Source organism: Zingiber officinale, chromosome 2B (genome assembly GCF_018446385.1).
Source record: "Zingiber officinale cultivar Zhangliang chromosome 2B, Zo_v1.1, whole genome shotgun sequence".
NCBI lineage: Eukaryota > Viridiplantae > Streptophyta > Magnoliopsida > Zingiberales > Zingiberaceae > Zingiber > Zingiber officinale.
Genome location: NC_055989.1, coordinates 17076458 through 17092361, shown reverse-complemented (window position 1 = coordinate 17092361; position 15904 = coordinate 17076458). Strand labels below are relative to the sequence as shown.

General features: G+C 36.0%; 1 long non-coding RNA gene across 2 annotated transcripts; it reads left to right on the top strand.

Annotated features, from left to right (window-relative positions):
• Positions 1-431: 431 nt before the first annotated feature.
• On the top strand, positions 432-3424 carry LOC122045419. Of its 2 annotated transcripts, XR_006129983.1 has the most exons (6): positions 432-1286; positions 2089-2152; positions 2378-2523; positions 2596-2655; positions 2791-2850; positions 3161-3424. It is a non-coding gene; the product is annotated as an uncharacterized LOC122045419 (long non-coding RNA). The 2 variants fall into 2 exon arrangements; XR_006129982.1 differs by having other exon boundaries at positions 2089-2523.
• The last annotated feature ends 12480 nt before the right edge of the window (positions 3425-15904 follow it).

Genomic DNA, 15904 nt, shown 5'->3' with positions numbered 1-15904 from the left:
TTCAATCAGGTAGCTATAGAAGTCCCCACAGTCACCACAGTGAGCGCTTTTTCTCAAAGGCTTGCTGACAACGACTTCTTTCGCAATTTAGCAAGAATACCTCAAAAAAACTTTGATCTACTACTCAATCGGGCGATTGAATTCATCAATCATTACAAGAAAATTTAGATTACACAACACTTAAAAGACAACGCTTTTAAAAAAAAACGTTGTATTTTTTCTTTTTACAATGCTTTTAATCAAAATCGTTGTCTATATTTTTTATTTCTTATTAAAGATAATGTTTTAAAAAAAACATTGTCTATTAATTTTTTTTTATTAAGGACAACAATTTTTTGAAAAATATTGTCTACAAATGTTATCTATACCTGATTTATTTTAGTATACATGTGTACACCAACCTGTAATTTTTCAATAAATGTCGACCAAAACCCACAAAACCCTCCTCCTCTCCCACTAAAACCCTCCTCCGTCGAAACCCACCTCCAAAACCCATGAAACCCTAGCTCCTCCACCAAAATCCACCACCGACACCCATGAGGCCCTCCTTCGATGCCCATGAGGTTGGAATCCTCTGCCGATTCCATATGCCTCTGTAGGATGTGCTACGAGGAGGAAGACGAGAACAACACGAGTATGGAATCCCCTTGTGGATGTTCTGGATGTTTGGATCGATTACGACGGTGTGACGCGCCATTTGTAAGTAGACCATCGGCTATCCAAAGATGAACTCCGCCTTGCTCGAAGCGCCACTCTATCTCAGCGATTACCTGAAGCAGGAATTCTACTTTGGTTTGTTGCTTTGACGGGGATGAAGTACGAGCTCAACTGTGTGCTATCGTGGAATCTGTTCGTCGAGATGATAACTGTCAGCAGAAAATTCATGTCTCCGGGGAAGATTGGAGCGATCGTTGGAGGAGTTTTTGCGTTCGTGATGGTGCTTGGGGCAGGGCTTTGTGTGTGGCTGAAGATGAGGAAGAGGATGGCAAGAGATGCTGCCGCCAATAGCAGCAACGTGCTAGTATTGGGGGCTCTAAAGAGCCTACCGGGGATGTCGAGGGAGTTCAAGTTCAAGGACCTCGACAAAGCGACCAACAATTTTGACAAGAAGATGAAGCTAGGCAAAGGGGGCTTCGACGAGATGTATTGGGGCATGTTGCCTGGGGAGAACAAGTAGGTTGTCTTGAAGCGATTCTTCAGAGGTGGCACCTTCGCTCCAAACGACTTCCTCAAGGAACTCACCATCATCAACTGCCTTCACCATAAGAACCTCATCCCCCTTATTGGTGAGTTCTTCTTACCCGCCCTATTTCATCGTCTAGTTCTATTCCTCCAATTTTCACTATATTGCTTACCCGATTTGATCATTAATTTCACTTGTGCTGCAAATTATTCTTTCAATTTTGATGGTTTCCGAGCTCATCGAGACAACTTTATCCCATTATCATTTGAAAAAACTTCGATTTAAATTTTAACTTTTCTCATCTCTCTATATGAGATCCTAGCGAGCTTTATCATATAAAGAATATTTGACTCTATTATGCTATGCTTGCTTCTCATCCAAGTCTTTCATGATTTGCTGATGTTATCTTTTTTTGATTTACACTCTTTTTTAAGGTACCATTTATCTACTTGTTTTTAATCTAATCTCTATTTTTTACTACAACAATATCTCCATGGTTTCTACTGATCTATCGCTATATGCAAGCACCCTTTGAAAAAATGATTAGAATTATTTGTTGGCCGTAGGGTTTTCCTACAAAAAGGTTTTGCTTATGTTGCAATGCATCAGGTCCATGTTAAATTTATATTTATACTTTCAAACTCTATAAATGTGATTATAACTTTATACTTGTTTGGAACTTTTTTTCAATTTGTATCCTTTGTTGCCACTTAATTCTGAAGCAATCTCTCAAAGTCCCTTGGCTTAACCAACAGGTAATTGTTCTATGTTCATATTCAATTAATTATCTAAAAATAATAATATTTTTTAACAATACACATGTAAATGTCTGAGCTTTCATCTGAAGTCTTTGAAACTCCATAAGATGTGATTATAACTGTATACTTGTTTGGAAATTTTTTTAGGTTGTGTCCTTGTTGCCACTCAATTCGAAAGTAATCTCTCAAAGTCCTTTGTCTTTACCAACAGGTAATTGTTCATATAATTTAAATTCAATATTACATTTGTTGGGATTGTCATTGCTATCGAGGATAGTTGCTTGTGCAATTTGACAATTTTAATTTTTCCTTGCTCCATACCTATGATATTAGATCAAATCAAAAGATTTATTATTATTATTATTATTATTATTATTATTAGATCTTCAAGCTTTATAAATCGTGTGATTTTTTATCGTGACAAACATGGTGTGAGTTCTTTGCAAAAAATGGATATCAACTATTAGAGACACAGAAAGAGACAGGCAGTTCTTTATCATGACAAACATGGTGTGATGATGGGACATTAACAAGCTAGCTAGCAGTTCAAAACCTTTTTGCATGTGCCATTTATTTGATAAGGTGATGGATCTCCGATATTTTGTTATAAATCTATTGTTTGCTTTAACCTTAGCAGCTATGTTGTTCTTGTAGTTAAGAGAAACTTACCATTTAAAGCATGGAGGAAGAATGCAACTTGGACTTTTCTTGAAGGTACTTTTATTCAATTGTTGCAGTGATCTGTTTTCAAAATGAAATTGTGCCATGAACATCAGCTTGACATTTCTTTTGCTATTATAGCTTTAACTCAAACTTACCATCTTGTTGCAAAATCTTTTCAATTTGCAGGGTGTAGGCTTAAGACTGGAAGATGCTCTTCTTTTCTGGGAATCAAAGTTCTCTCAGAAGGTCCTGCAAATTGTTTTCTTTTTCAATTGTACTTTTGTATTTTATTCATTCAGGTAAACTACTACATCAGAGATGCAATTTCTTAATATACTAGAATATGATGAAGGGCAATGGTTCCTCACTTGAAACTAGCAATCAACTAATCTATGAAAAATTAATCTCTGACATTAGAATGCTTGATCGATTCTTAATCATATAGGATGAGCAAATGCATATTAATTATGTGAGCTTGTTTATTGTCTTAGTATAATATAATGATTATGTGAGTTATTTCATCTTAACTATAATGTAATACTTTTCTTCCTCGCAGATGAATGTGGAAAGAAACTGAAAGTGGAGTTTTTATTTTGCCAAGAAGGACTCATATAAATTTCCAAGAAGATACAATATTACTAGAAAGATTTAATCCAAGAAGCTAGATATATTAGAATTAATATACATGTCTAGTAGGTAGGATTTTTGCTTTTATATAAACTTAACATGTATCTAAAGTTTGTAGATTATGTCTATATATTTTCATTTTGAATTGTATGACGCATGTTTGGTTCAATAGTAAAAAGATTGATTAGCTGTATTTCATGGTATTTTAATTGTTGTTATTTATAAGGGTTTAATTAAGCAATTCGTGATGTAAATATAATAGACAATGATTTTGTAAATAGAAAAAATAATGTTTTTTTATATGTTGCAAAAGCGTTGTCTTTACAACAAACGACGACGCTTTTTAAGCGTTGCAAAAGTGTTATCTTTGTAAAAAAAAAAATAACAACAACACTTTTTAAGCATTGCAAAAGGGTTGTCTTTGTAAAAAATAACAACGTTTTTTAAGCGTTGTCTTAGAGCACATTTTTAACAACAGTACTTTTAAAAATATTTTTTCAGCCACATAGACAATACATAAAAAGTGTTGTCTTTTAACTTTTTTCTTGTAGTGAATGTGAAAGAAGCACAAGCCGCTTAGAAAAAAAAAGTCGCCACACCTCCCTCAACTCCAACCTCCAAGCGCCCGACGCTGCCTGCTCCTCCACCTAAAGGACCTCGAGCGAACCCTCAGTTTCATCATCAAGAACCATAGCCTTAGGCCGTGCAACACGTGGAGGTCCCTCGAGAAGTACCACGCCGGTGATGTACATATCATCGGTTAGTTTGTCATGACATTCAAGAATGTTACTCTCTGATAAATCGCTGAACACCAATCAGAGATTTCGTCGGCGCACCCTACCCTATCACCCAACCGCTACCCTTATCGACACCAAAGGGTTCTCCTAAAAGAAATCAATGAGCGATCAAGCGGCGCTAAAGAACACCTCCATCACCAGCAGACCAGGCGCATGTTCCAGCCTGGGTTCAACCAGAGCTAATAACCCAGTAGGAGGAGAACTGCAACAATGTCACTTAGGGCAACATCAATATGATAGCCAGGGGTCGACCGATGGACATTCCAACTGAGCTAGAAAGTCACATGCTCAATGTTTGGAGATTTATACCATCGGATGCAGCACAGAGCATGCGGCCAAGCTCGAAATCAGCCTCGGACTCAAAGATTTGGAAGGAGTGGAAATACCCTATAATGATACTATAATAATTAAGGTTGTTATAGCCAATTATAATATTTCTCATACTTTTGTTAACAGAAGGAGCTCAGTTAATATCATTTTCAAGTAGGCATTTGAGCAATTACAGATAGACTCGAGTGAACTTCAACCCATGGCAACTCCTTTGTATGGATTCACGGGTAAAGAGGTTCAACCGCTCGACCAAATAAAGTTGGCTATATTCTTAAGCGAAGAGCCCCTAATGAGGATGCATCGATCAATCTTCATTGTTGTGGATGCGCCCTCAACCTGCAATGACATTTTGGGTTGACTGACCCTAAATGAATTCTGAGACATCGTCTCGACCTTCTGTCAAAAAATAAAATTCTCTATGGATGACTAGGTGGGTGAGGTCAAAGGCAATCAACTAGTAGCACGCAAGTGCTATGCAGAAATAGTTAAGACAAATGCCAATGTCGTCCAAAAAATTCAAAGAATGGAAGTCAACACTATCTGGGAAACACCATCCACCCTGGTATATAAACAAAAGAAAGAAGTACAGATTCAACCCGGCTGATCGGAAGCTACTACTCAGATAGCAACTGACCTGGTTCCTGAACTTAAAGCTGAGCTGGTCAAATGTTTAAAGAACAATAGTAATGTTTTCACCTGGATGCCCAAAGAAGTGATGGGTGTATCACCCGAGATCATGGAGCATATACTCCATGTTCATCCAAATGCCCATCTGGTCAAGCAAAGGAAGTGAGATTTTAGGATAGATCAAAATAAAATCATCAAGGAAGAGGTGGACAAATACTGGAGGTAGGCTACATCTGGGAAGTTCAGGTCCCAATCTGGTTGGTCAATGTTCTCCTGGTGTCTAAATCAGGAAACAAGTGGCAAGTTTGCATAGACTTCAAAGATCTTAATAAACCTTGTCCAAAAGATTACTATCCACTGCATCATATCGACTAGGTGGTGGATTCCACCTCTAGGTGCGAAATTATCTTTATGTTGGACGCTTACTAGAGATATCACCAAGTCTCTCTGACCAAAAAGGATCAGGAAAAGGTTAGCTTAATAACTGCCGAGGGCACTTATTATTATAATTTGATGCCGATCAAACTAAAGAATATAGAAGTTATCTATCAAAGGCTTATGAACAAGGTCTTTCAGAAATAAGTTGGGAGAAATATGGAAGTTTATGTGGATGACATCCATATCAAATCCCTCCAGGCGAGCGATCTATGTGCTGATGTGGAGGAGACTTACCAAACTTTGAGGTGATACGAATTAAAACTCAATCCCGGTAAATGCATGTTCGGAGCTAGAAGTAGACAGTTCTTGGGATGCATAGTGATTGAGCGAAGAATTGAAGCTAACCCAAACAAAGTGCAAACTCTTCAAGACATGACCCTTCCACGTAAGCTGAAAAAGGCACAAAGGTTGACTAGCATGCAGACAATACTGGTCGGCACCTTATGGAACTAGATCTGATAGAGGAAGTTAGGGACAAGGCGGTAGCTTGGCTGATGGCTTACCGGTAAAGGATGAAGCAAAATTATAATAGGAGAGTCATTCCTCGATTTTTCTAGGTTGGAGATCTAGTCTGGAAACGAGTTAGATTGATCAGGAACATCAAAAAGTTGGAGCCCCAGTGGGGAAGACCATTCAAGATGGTACAAAAACTCACCTCGGGTTTCTAGTATCTTGAAGATGCAGAAGGGAAAAGATTAGAGTGGCATTGGAGCACAAATCATCTACAACCCTATAGGGCCTAAAAAGTACGCTTGTAATTTGTTCATGTATTATGTTTAAATTTTACATTTAATGAGAATGCAAGCGAAGTCATTCAAAAAATCTCTCCAAAATTTATTTAACCCCCAGATTTTAGAACGGGCATATCCTACACTCCCGAGTCCTCCAGTCGGGTTATAAGCGAGCATGCACATGCGCCTTTAAATTTATTTAGCCCCCGGGTTTCAGACCGGGCCTGTCTCAGACTCCTGAGCTGTCCGGCCGGGTTATAAGTAAGCATGCACTCGTGCCTTTAAATTCATTTAGCCCCCGGGTTTTAGACCGGGCCTGTCCCAGACTCCGAACCATCCAGACGGGTTATAAGCAAGCATGCACTCGCGCCTTTAAATTTATTTAGCCCCTGAGTTTTAAACCGGGCCTGCCCTAGACTCCCGGGCTATCTGGCCATGTTATAAGTGAGCATGCACTCGCACCTTTAAATTTATTTAGCCCCTGAATTTTAGACCGGGCTTGTTGGTGTCGGCCATTTTACATGTCACAAGGCGCTCCAAATTAATTAAAATTGAAACTCATTAAAATTAAGACAAATGTTATAGCAACGAGTCCTAAGTCGTATTTTTCCAAGGATAACTAGTAATATGTGAAAACTCTAAAATTGATTCAAATTTATTTCTTACCTTAACAAGATCAATGAAACTTTTCCATTTGGTTCACATTGCAAATTAAATTTATCCAATTCTCAGATATGCACTAAAACAGATTAAAATTGGCTCAAAGAAATGTTGTTCTCATCCAAACATTTTCCACTTCATTTTATCAAACTAACTTTAATCACATTCGGATTTCATTACATCCATTAAATCAAATAATCCAATTACCTCACCTTCAATTCTCAAACTTAATACCAAGTAACTCCTAAAGTTTAAACACACTTATAGAAATCAAACTAGCATCCCATTCATGATCTGAATCTGTTTCAACAATCAAATTCAAACTCTAAACAATTTAACTTGAACAAAGATAACAATCAAAGCCAAGTTATTGCAAACTAGTTAGGTAGCTGAAACATGGATTGGATTGTAGAAATTCATCCAAATCTGAACTGCAAATGAGACAACAGAAATAGAAACAAACCAAATCAGAATTGCAAGTAAATGCAACACAATCTGGATTATAGAACTTAAACAGAATAGAAATTGCAGAGGTAATTCAGAATTGAAATCGCATAAGAAAATTGAAACAAAGTAGAAATTGCAAAGAAAGGTAATCAGATCAATAGATCTGAGCCAAGTGATGAACAATTCAAAGTAAACCTAAACCTAAAGCATTCCACAACTCCAAACCGTAACCTAACTTCATTCAACCTGATGTCAACAGGAATGCCATCGGAAACCTCCCCTCAAGCATTCAACAACGAATCTATAAGCTTCAAACTATTACCAGAAGGTGCTCACAACTCTTCGAAACCTCCCCTCAAGCTCACAGCCGTCTGATAATCCCACCAGCCAAAGAAAACAGAGCTTGACTCTGTGAATTTTGCAAACCGGATCAAATGGCCAATTCATCCAAGTTATGCTATGGAATGGAAGTCGGAATGAGATCTGAGACTCAAAGAAATCTCCCTCTGAACTCAGTTGGATGTGAAAATCGCTGAATAAGAAACCTCCCTTGCACAGGATCGCGGCAATGAACAGAACCAAGACGCGCCGAGAAACCTCCCTCCAGCACTCTTTGATCACCGGAAGATGAACGCCGACAGTTGGAGATCGTCGTCGTTGAAGAAGTTAGCTCTCATATCTGGTTTTGAGGAACGGGAGCATCGACGATGCAGTGAAGAAGAAGAACAGTGAGGAAAATCGCGATCACTCGAGCCCAAGTGTACACTGTAGCTTCTGAACGTTTTAAACAGCTTCAGTTCTGATCGGACGGTTGAGGATTCTAGGCGCTTGATCAATGGTTAGATCAAAAGGTACTGATCTTCATCTATGGCCCAGATGTACTTCTCATTAGGTTGGATGAGCCGGATCTTCAACGGATGGCTCAGATCTGCTTGATCTTCAATGGACGGTCCATAATGCTCCAAGGTTTGATCGCCTCATTAAGCCCTTGATTTGAGCCCAAATGCGGTCTGATTTGATCGGGTCCATGACCCTTTTGATGCCTACAAAATAATAAACAAATATTAGCATCAAATACCATGAAAATAGGCTAATTTGCAATTAGGTCCAAAATCATATGCAATTATGAAATATGGTGTAAATGTGAGATTAAGCTATGAATAGACCAATAAAAATATGCATTCTGATTCACAATAATATAGCCAAAATCATGGTTATCAAATCCCCCACACTTAATCTTGGACGTCTCGTTCAAGTAAGGAAAACTAAAAATCACCTCCACAGTAATTCCCTTGCAATATCTAGAAAATGGTAAAAAGAACTTAACTAAGGTCATCTTAAAGATCACAAATAATCATGAATACAATCCAAACAATAATCAGTAGGTATGGTGGTTTTAATCCAATTGAAAAATTAATCAAAATGCAATCTCACAAAGGGATTTACCTATTCTAGCCCTCACACTCAAAAATACATTTTAGTGGAGCTCACTCAATGACACTCACAATATTTCACTACTATAAGCTTGCTTGTTTTCTAATTCTCCATCACTATAAACATAACATACATGAATCAAAAGAAATTTATCATGAAGAATTGAAATGGAAGCAAAAAGAATAATTTAAGTGGATGAAATAGACAAAAGAAAAGAATTTTCATGAAGAAAATGAGAAGATAAGAATATTGGAGGAATATACTTGATGAGTTGACAATTTTGATATAAAAAAAGATGAATACCATTTGTCATTACCAATTCAACATATCAAGCTAACCTCTCCTTCAATTTGATGGAAATCCAAGATTCTTGATACTCAATCTCCAACTTTGATACTCTTTTGTCTTGCCATTTCCTCTTCTCTGTTTTTTTTTTTTTTTTTTTCTGTTTTTTCTGTTTTCACTGTTTTTCCAGCTCTTACACTTCAATTCCAACATTTGGAAGCTCAAATAATCTCACTTCAACTTATGAAGAATTTCCTCCCCCATACTTAAAATATTGCCCGTCTCGGACAATGAAACACAACATAAATTTCCAATCTTGATACTCTTCTAGACACATTTCTTGTATCCAAACTACAGATTTTTTTCTTCTTTTTCTCTGTTACTGTCTTTGTAGATTCAAACATCAGACTTTTGTATCCTGTCCCATAGCAATTCATTAAAATTCATTTCCCAATTAGTACAGAAATGCCACATTATTAATTAACAGAATTCTGCATTTTCTGAATATCTTCACTCCACTCATTCCTATTTTAACAGCAAGCATTTTCCCTGTTTGAACTCAAATTCTGAAGCAAAACTGATCAATTCTGAGGCCTTCTCTGGTAGAACTCCTGTATGCATTTAAACAGTTCAACAAAAAGGTTCAGAAAATCAGATCAAGGACTCAATTCAAAATTTTGATTCAAGGTAATTGCTGGTTTTGAAATTACAGTTTCAGAAATTTGATACTCTCTTTTAAGGAATTTGCTTGAATCATGAAGAATTAAGTATAATAAAGGGTATCAAACAGCTCTGGAATAATTAAAACTTCACTTCAAAATTATACTGATAAGGACACAAAATTAAAATTGATTCCATCAAAAATAGTATCAATTATTGGCACAAAACAGTTCCGGAATTCATTGGCTGAATTGTAGTCATGTAGTCACTGCTTTTCTTTACTGCAATTTTTCTTTGTCTTTCTTTCTCTGCATATTTGAATTCATCATAACAGAGCCACTTCCAGCTTTTCTTCTTAGTTCTGAAACTTCCCAATTAGAAGTGTAGGAAAAATCCTCTTTGATTGCTGTCATAGAAAATTGCAATCATTTAGTTGGAACTCTTGAATTCCAACTCAAGCAATTAAATTTAGCTGCAGTTCCCAGATTTCAGTTTCACAATTTTAGAATTCAGCATTAGTGAACGTGCAGCAGAAGTATATTTTCAGCAGCTTGGTCCATCTCTGAAATCATATTTCAAATCCGAACAGATTCTATGCCCAGCAGCAACAGAAATGAACTCTGCTGGATACTTCAGTTCGGGAGTTTCAATTTCGATAAAATCAAGCTTCCTTGAACTCCTACAGCAGTCATGTTAACAGAATTCAGCTTGGAAAGATGAATCATTTGGCATAAAATACGAGATCTTCACTTAAGTTCCTCTATGATTTGAAGCCTGCTGATAAAATTCTGGCACACATTTAATACAACTCAACTATAATCTATTCTCTACCATTTATTTCAATTCCCTTCACAACTCTACCTTTAGCAACCAAGAAGTTTCTAAGATCCAATTAAATTCTGCAACATTCAGAACTACAACTGATTTCTGAATTCTGGTTTCCCATATTTCAATTTCAGACTTTAACAGCTTAGAATATCAGTATCATTGAAATTGCATCCATTCACCTACTCATGGCAAGCATGTTAATGAAAAATCAAGTCCACCCGAACTCTTTCTGTTTATAAGCTTGCAACAGAATTTACCACATTTTAGCTTCAAGAAATCAGAATTTGATTTATTTCTTCATGGCTATGCTGATGAGAACAGCATCATCAGTTGGCACAAGACAGTTTCCCGAGTTGATTGAATCCATTCAAATCTATTTATCAAAGAGATAGGAATAGCTCACTTGGCCTTTTGGCATCAACATCATTAGCTCCGGTTTAAGAATTTTCTAGACCAACATGAGTTCAACTAAAAGAATATGCTAGATCTTCTTAAGTTTCAACTACTTGATAAGATCACAAACTCCCTAAAATTCTGATATTTAACTATCTATTTCTGAACATTATAACTTCTATCAGAAATTTGGACAGAGGAATCAACTTCAAAAGATCTCAAGAAAGTTATTTCAGATTTGAACTCAAAAACTTCCTGCATTACATAACTTAAATTCCAGTTCCCTTTCAGATTCCACAGCAGATTTCAGAAATTACCCGCAAATCAGAACTTAAGAATACAAATTCAACAATGCCACCTAAAACTTTTAATACTTTCCATTCATGCACAGCAGCAAACTTAATTTCTGCATTTCAATTCCTAAAGCTTGAAAAGATCGTAAGAAGCTGAAATACCATTTGTTACTGCATCTTGTAAGCTTCACTTGAGTTCCTCAATTGTTTAATTGCTGCTTCTGATTATTGATACATCTTGATACAAAGTCACAGAACTTCTCAGTTTTGCGCTTATCAGTTCCTACTTGCATTACAGTTAAGTTTCCATGTCTAAAATCTAGAATCTCTTCAACTAATGTAGCTATTCATTCTTCCAACATCAATTTTTTTTATCTCAGAAACCAAATTTTACTCCCCAACCTTGCTTGAGTCTTCCATTGAATCAACAATTAAGTTATAACTGCATTCTATAGATTATAACATATTTCCAGCCTTTAGCTCCCTGTTTCTACTTTTCAACAACTGATTTTCGAGAATTCTGTCCATTCAGTTTGTATAGGACCTAGAAATACAAGAACCCCATTTATTACTGGAAATACTATAGCTTCACTATTTTTCATCATTATTTTGTAAGCTACTCATAGCATTTTGGTACACTCTTGATAGTTTCTGCATCCAGAACTGAATTTTGTTACTTGCTTACTGCTTTGGTGTGTTGTTTCTGTAATTGGAATCCGGACCCTAACATCTGCTGCTACAGATTTTGTATTCCCTGCAACATCATATGTGAACACTCTAATATGGAAGTGATCTCTACAATGTATGACTTCAAGACCAATTTCAGGAATCAAGCTTAATCAGAAATAAAACTGCACTATAATTTCTCACTATCATAATTTATAGGAATTCCATTCATCATTTTTTTTTTCAATTCATGCTTCAGATATTCTGAATTTAAATTCCCAAAATCTTCAAGGCTTTTAGTGAATAAAGAATTATTTGATGAAATTTGAATCCTAGAACAGTAGCTCCCTCCAAATTCTAGAATACTTTTAAACTTTCACTCAAATCTGATTTCTGAAAATTTCCTGCACAACCCATTCTCTAGATCCAACTTCTATTACATCATACTTAAAGAGAGTTCAACAACTAAGCCAAATGCATTTACTACTAAATTCTGTAAGAAATTGGAAATGCAAAAATGGAAATTTTGTAGAGATAGAAATTGATCCTGCATTTTGATACACAACAGTTTCCAGCTTCTCATCATGCAAGAATTGGAAGGGAATTGATACCAATTGACAATAGACATGATGTATCATTCCAACAAACCAACCAAATTGTGCCTCTCAACTAAATTGTTAGCTTTCCAATCCTGCATTATACTTAGCACATTCAAACCATCATGGCAATCTCAAAACTCCTAATCTCCATGAACTTCAAGCATATTCAATCTTCCCCCATGCTTAAAATTTAATCCATCTCGGCAATCTTACTCATCAAGGAGTCAACCAAAACTCTCAATAAAAGAAGAATTGACAAGCAAAGATGATCAAGATTAGAATGCTAGATGAGAATATTTCATGAAAATTGTGGAGAAAGAAATGGAAAATAATGAGGGAGCAAAAATGATAAATATCCTTTATTTTCATGCACACATATGCTATTGTGACTTTGAAAAGAAACAAAGCAAGTTCTAGAGTTTAATTTTCTATGAGTACATGTCACACAAAGAAAATAATAGTGCATAGGTTTTAAGTGGTCCTCTCTAGGTATTTTTTCTATGCAATCAAGCTCCATTAATCAAATTGGAATCCACCACCAAATTAACCAATATCATGCAAGAAAAGCATCTAATCATGTCAAATGATCTAAAATTGATGACCAAATTTAAGAAGCTTTTACCATCTTAAAAGCATTACTTAAGAAATTACCATGAAAACTTTTATTCAAATGAAATACTATATACCAACAAAAATGCAAAGTATGAAAGTAAAATGCAAAGTGCAAAGTATGTAACTAAAGAAATGCATAAAAAGAATTTATTAACAAAGCATGATTTAAAATGCATAAGAAAATGAAATTAGAACCAACTCCCCTTTAATTCCGGTGGTCGAAGAAGATTTAGCAACAAAATCCACATCGGTAGAGGTGTAATTGTGGTTCCACTAAAATTCTTTTTATTCTTCATTTTTCTTTTCCAAATTCTTTCCGGAGGTGTGAGGCGATTCAGTTCAAGCATCCACTCCTAGAGCTTGTATTCACCTACAACATCAATAAAGGAAAACAACTCCCACACGCATGTGGGGTAAAAAAAAGATAGGAGAATATTAGTTTTGATAAAAGATATGTCAAGGAATGAATCACAACTAATAAAATCAACAAATGGTACCTCTATTGAATTTTCTGATAAATCACAAGAAATACTCACCTTGTCATCTTGAAAGGTACCTGGAGTGGTGATTGTTACCTCCTTTTCATCATGATATGGCTCAAGCTCTTGTTCTGGTGAATGTTCAACTTCATGTGGTGATCCTTGGGTGCTTGGCTCCATAGCACAAGTCCCTACACTTTCATCCTCAATTCTTGGTGATTCTTGAGGTAATGCTCCCAGTAAGCATTCCCCTACACATAAATCATCTTCTGCATCAAAACCTGCACCCTTTCCAACATCTAGAGCAACATCATTAGTAGAATCAAAATTATATTCAACTACATCATCACAACAATAAAAAGTACTTAAAGAATCTAATGAAGAAGTAGATGCAGTGTCAGGCCTGATAAGAGCTCCACAATCCATCTCTTCACTGGCGTTTTGTGTTTGCAACTGATGAATGGATGATGCAATTTGATCCAACTGATTCTGTATATTCTGTATCCTTGAGAATTGCTGCTCTTGATGCTCACTCATTTGTTGCATAATCACCCTTATTTTCCATGTTGGCTCATCCATCTGAGGGTCATTTTGTTGAAAAGGTTGTAGGATAAAATTTGTTGAAACTTCTTGAAACCCATATGAACTCTAGTAGACTAGATATGGCTCAATAAATGGTCCTTGTGCACTTTCATACCTGAAACATGAATTATCCACCTAATTAGCATTAAAACCATTTGAAAATGACTCATACTTATTTTGTTGATCCATGCTTAGGTAAATTTGATACTCAGGTTGTAAATACTGATAACTCTCCATTTCACCTCCAAAATTCTAAACATATGGATTCATGCTAAAGAAATCTCCTGTTCTTCACTACAACAATAAAATCAAGATTAGAAGACTCAAGAGCATAAAGTTTCAAACTCATGAAATTATGAACAGTAAAGCACTCAAAAATTCAAGAATAAGTCAACATGAAAATACAAAAAAAATTAAGCAATCAAATCAAGAAATTTACTAACAAAGAAAATCAATCAATACAATGCACAATCTAAAATAAACACACACTACTAGTTCAGTTCCCCGGTAACGGTGTCAAAATTTGGTGTCGGCCATTTTGCATGTCACAAGGCGCTCCAAATTAATTAAAATTGAAACTCATTAAAATTAAGACAAATGTTGTAGCAACGAGTCCCAAGTCGTATCTTTCCAAGGATAACTAGTAATATGTGAAAACTCTAAAATTGATTCAAATTTAATTCTTACCTTAACAAGATCAATGAAACTTTTCCATTTGGTTCACATTGCAAATTAAATTTATCCAATATTCAGATATGCTCTAAAACAGATTAAAATTGGCTCAAAGAAATGTGGTTCTCATCCAAACATTTTCCACTTCATTTTATCAAACTAACTTTAATCACATTCGGATTTCATTACATCCATTAAATCAAATAATCCAATTACCTCACCTTCAATTCTCAAACTTAATACCAAGTAACTCCTAAAGTTTAAACACACTTATAGAAATCAAACTAGCATCCCATTCATGATCTGAATCTGTTTCAACAATCAAATTCAAACTCTAAACAATTTACCTTGAACAAAGATAACAATCAAAGCCAAGTTATTGCAAACTAGTTAGGTAGCTAAAACATGGATTGGATTGTAGAAATTCATCCAAATCCGAACTGCAAATGAGACAACAGAAATGGAAACAAACCAAATCAGAACTGCAAGTAAATGCAACACAATCTGGATTATAGAACTTAAACAGAATAGAAATTGCAGAGGTAATTTAGAATTGAAATCGCATAAGAAAACTGAAACAAAGCAGAAATTGCAAAGAAAGGTAATCAGATCAATAGATCTGAGCCAAATGATGAACAATTCAAAGTAAACCTAAACCTAAAGTATTCCACAACTCCAAACCATAACCTAACTTCATTCAACCTGTTGTCAATAGGAATGCCATCGGAAGCCTCCCCTCAAGCATTCAACAACGAATCTATAAGCTTCAAACTATTACCAGAAGGTGCTCACAACTCTTGGAAACCTCCCCTCAAGCTCACAGTCGTCTAATAATCCCACCAGCCAAAGAAAACAGAGCTTGACTCTGTGAATTTTGCAAACTGGATCAAATGGCCAATTCATCCAAGTTATGCTATGGAATGGAAGTCGGAATGAGATCTGAGACTCAAAGAAACCTCCCTCTGAACTCAGTTGGATGTGAAAATCGCTGAATAAGAAACCTCCCTTGCACAGGATCGCGGCGATGAACAGAACCAAGATACGCCGAGAAACCTCCCTCTAGCACTCTCTGATCACCGGAAGATGAACGCCGACAGTTGGAGATCGTCGTCATTGAAGAAGTTAGCTCTCAGATATGGT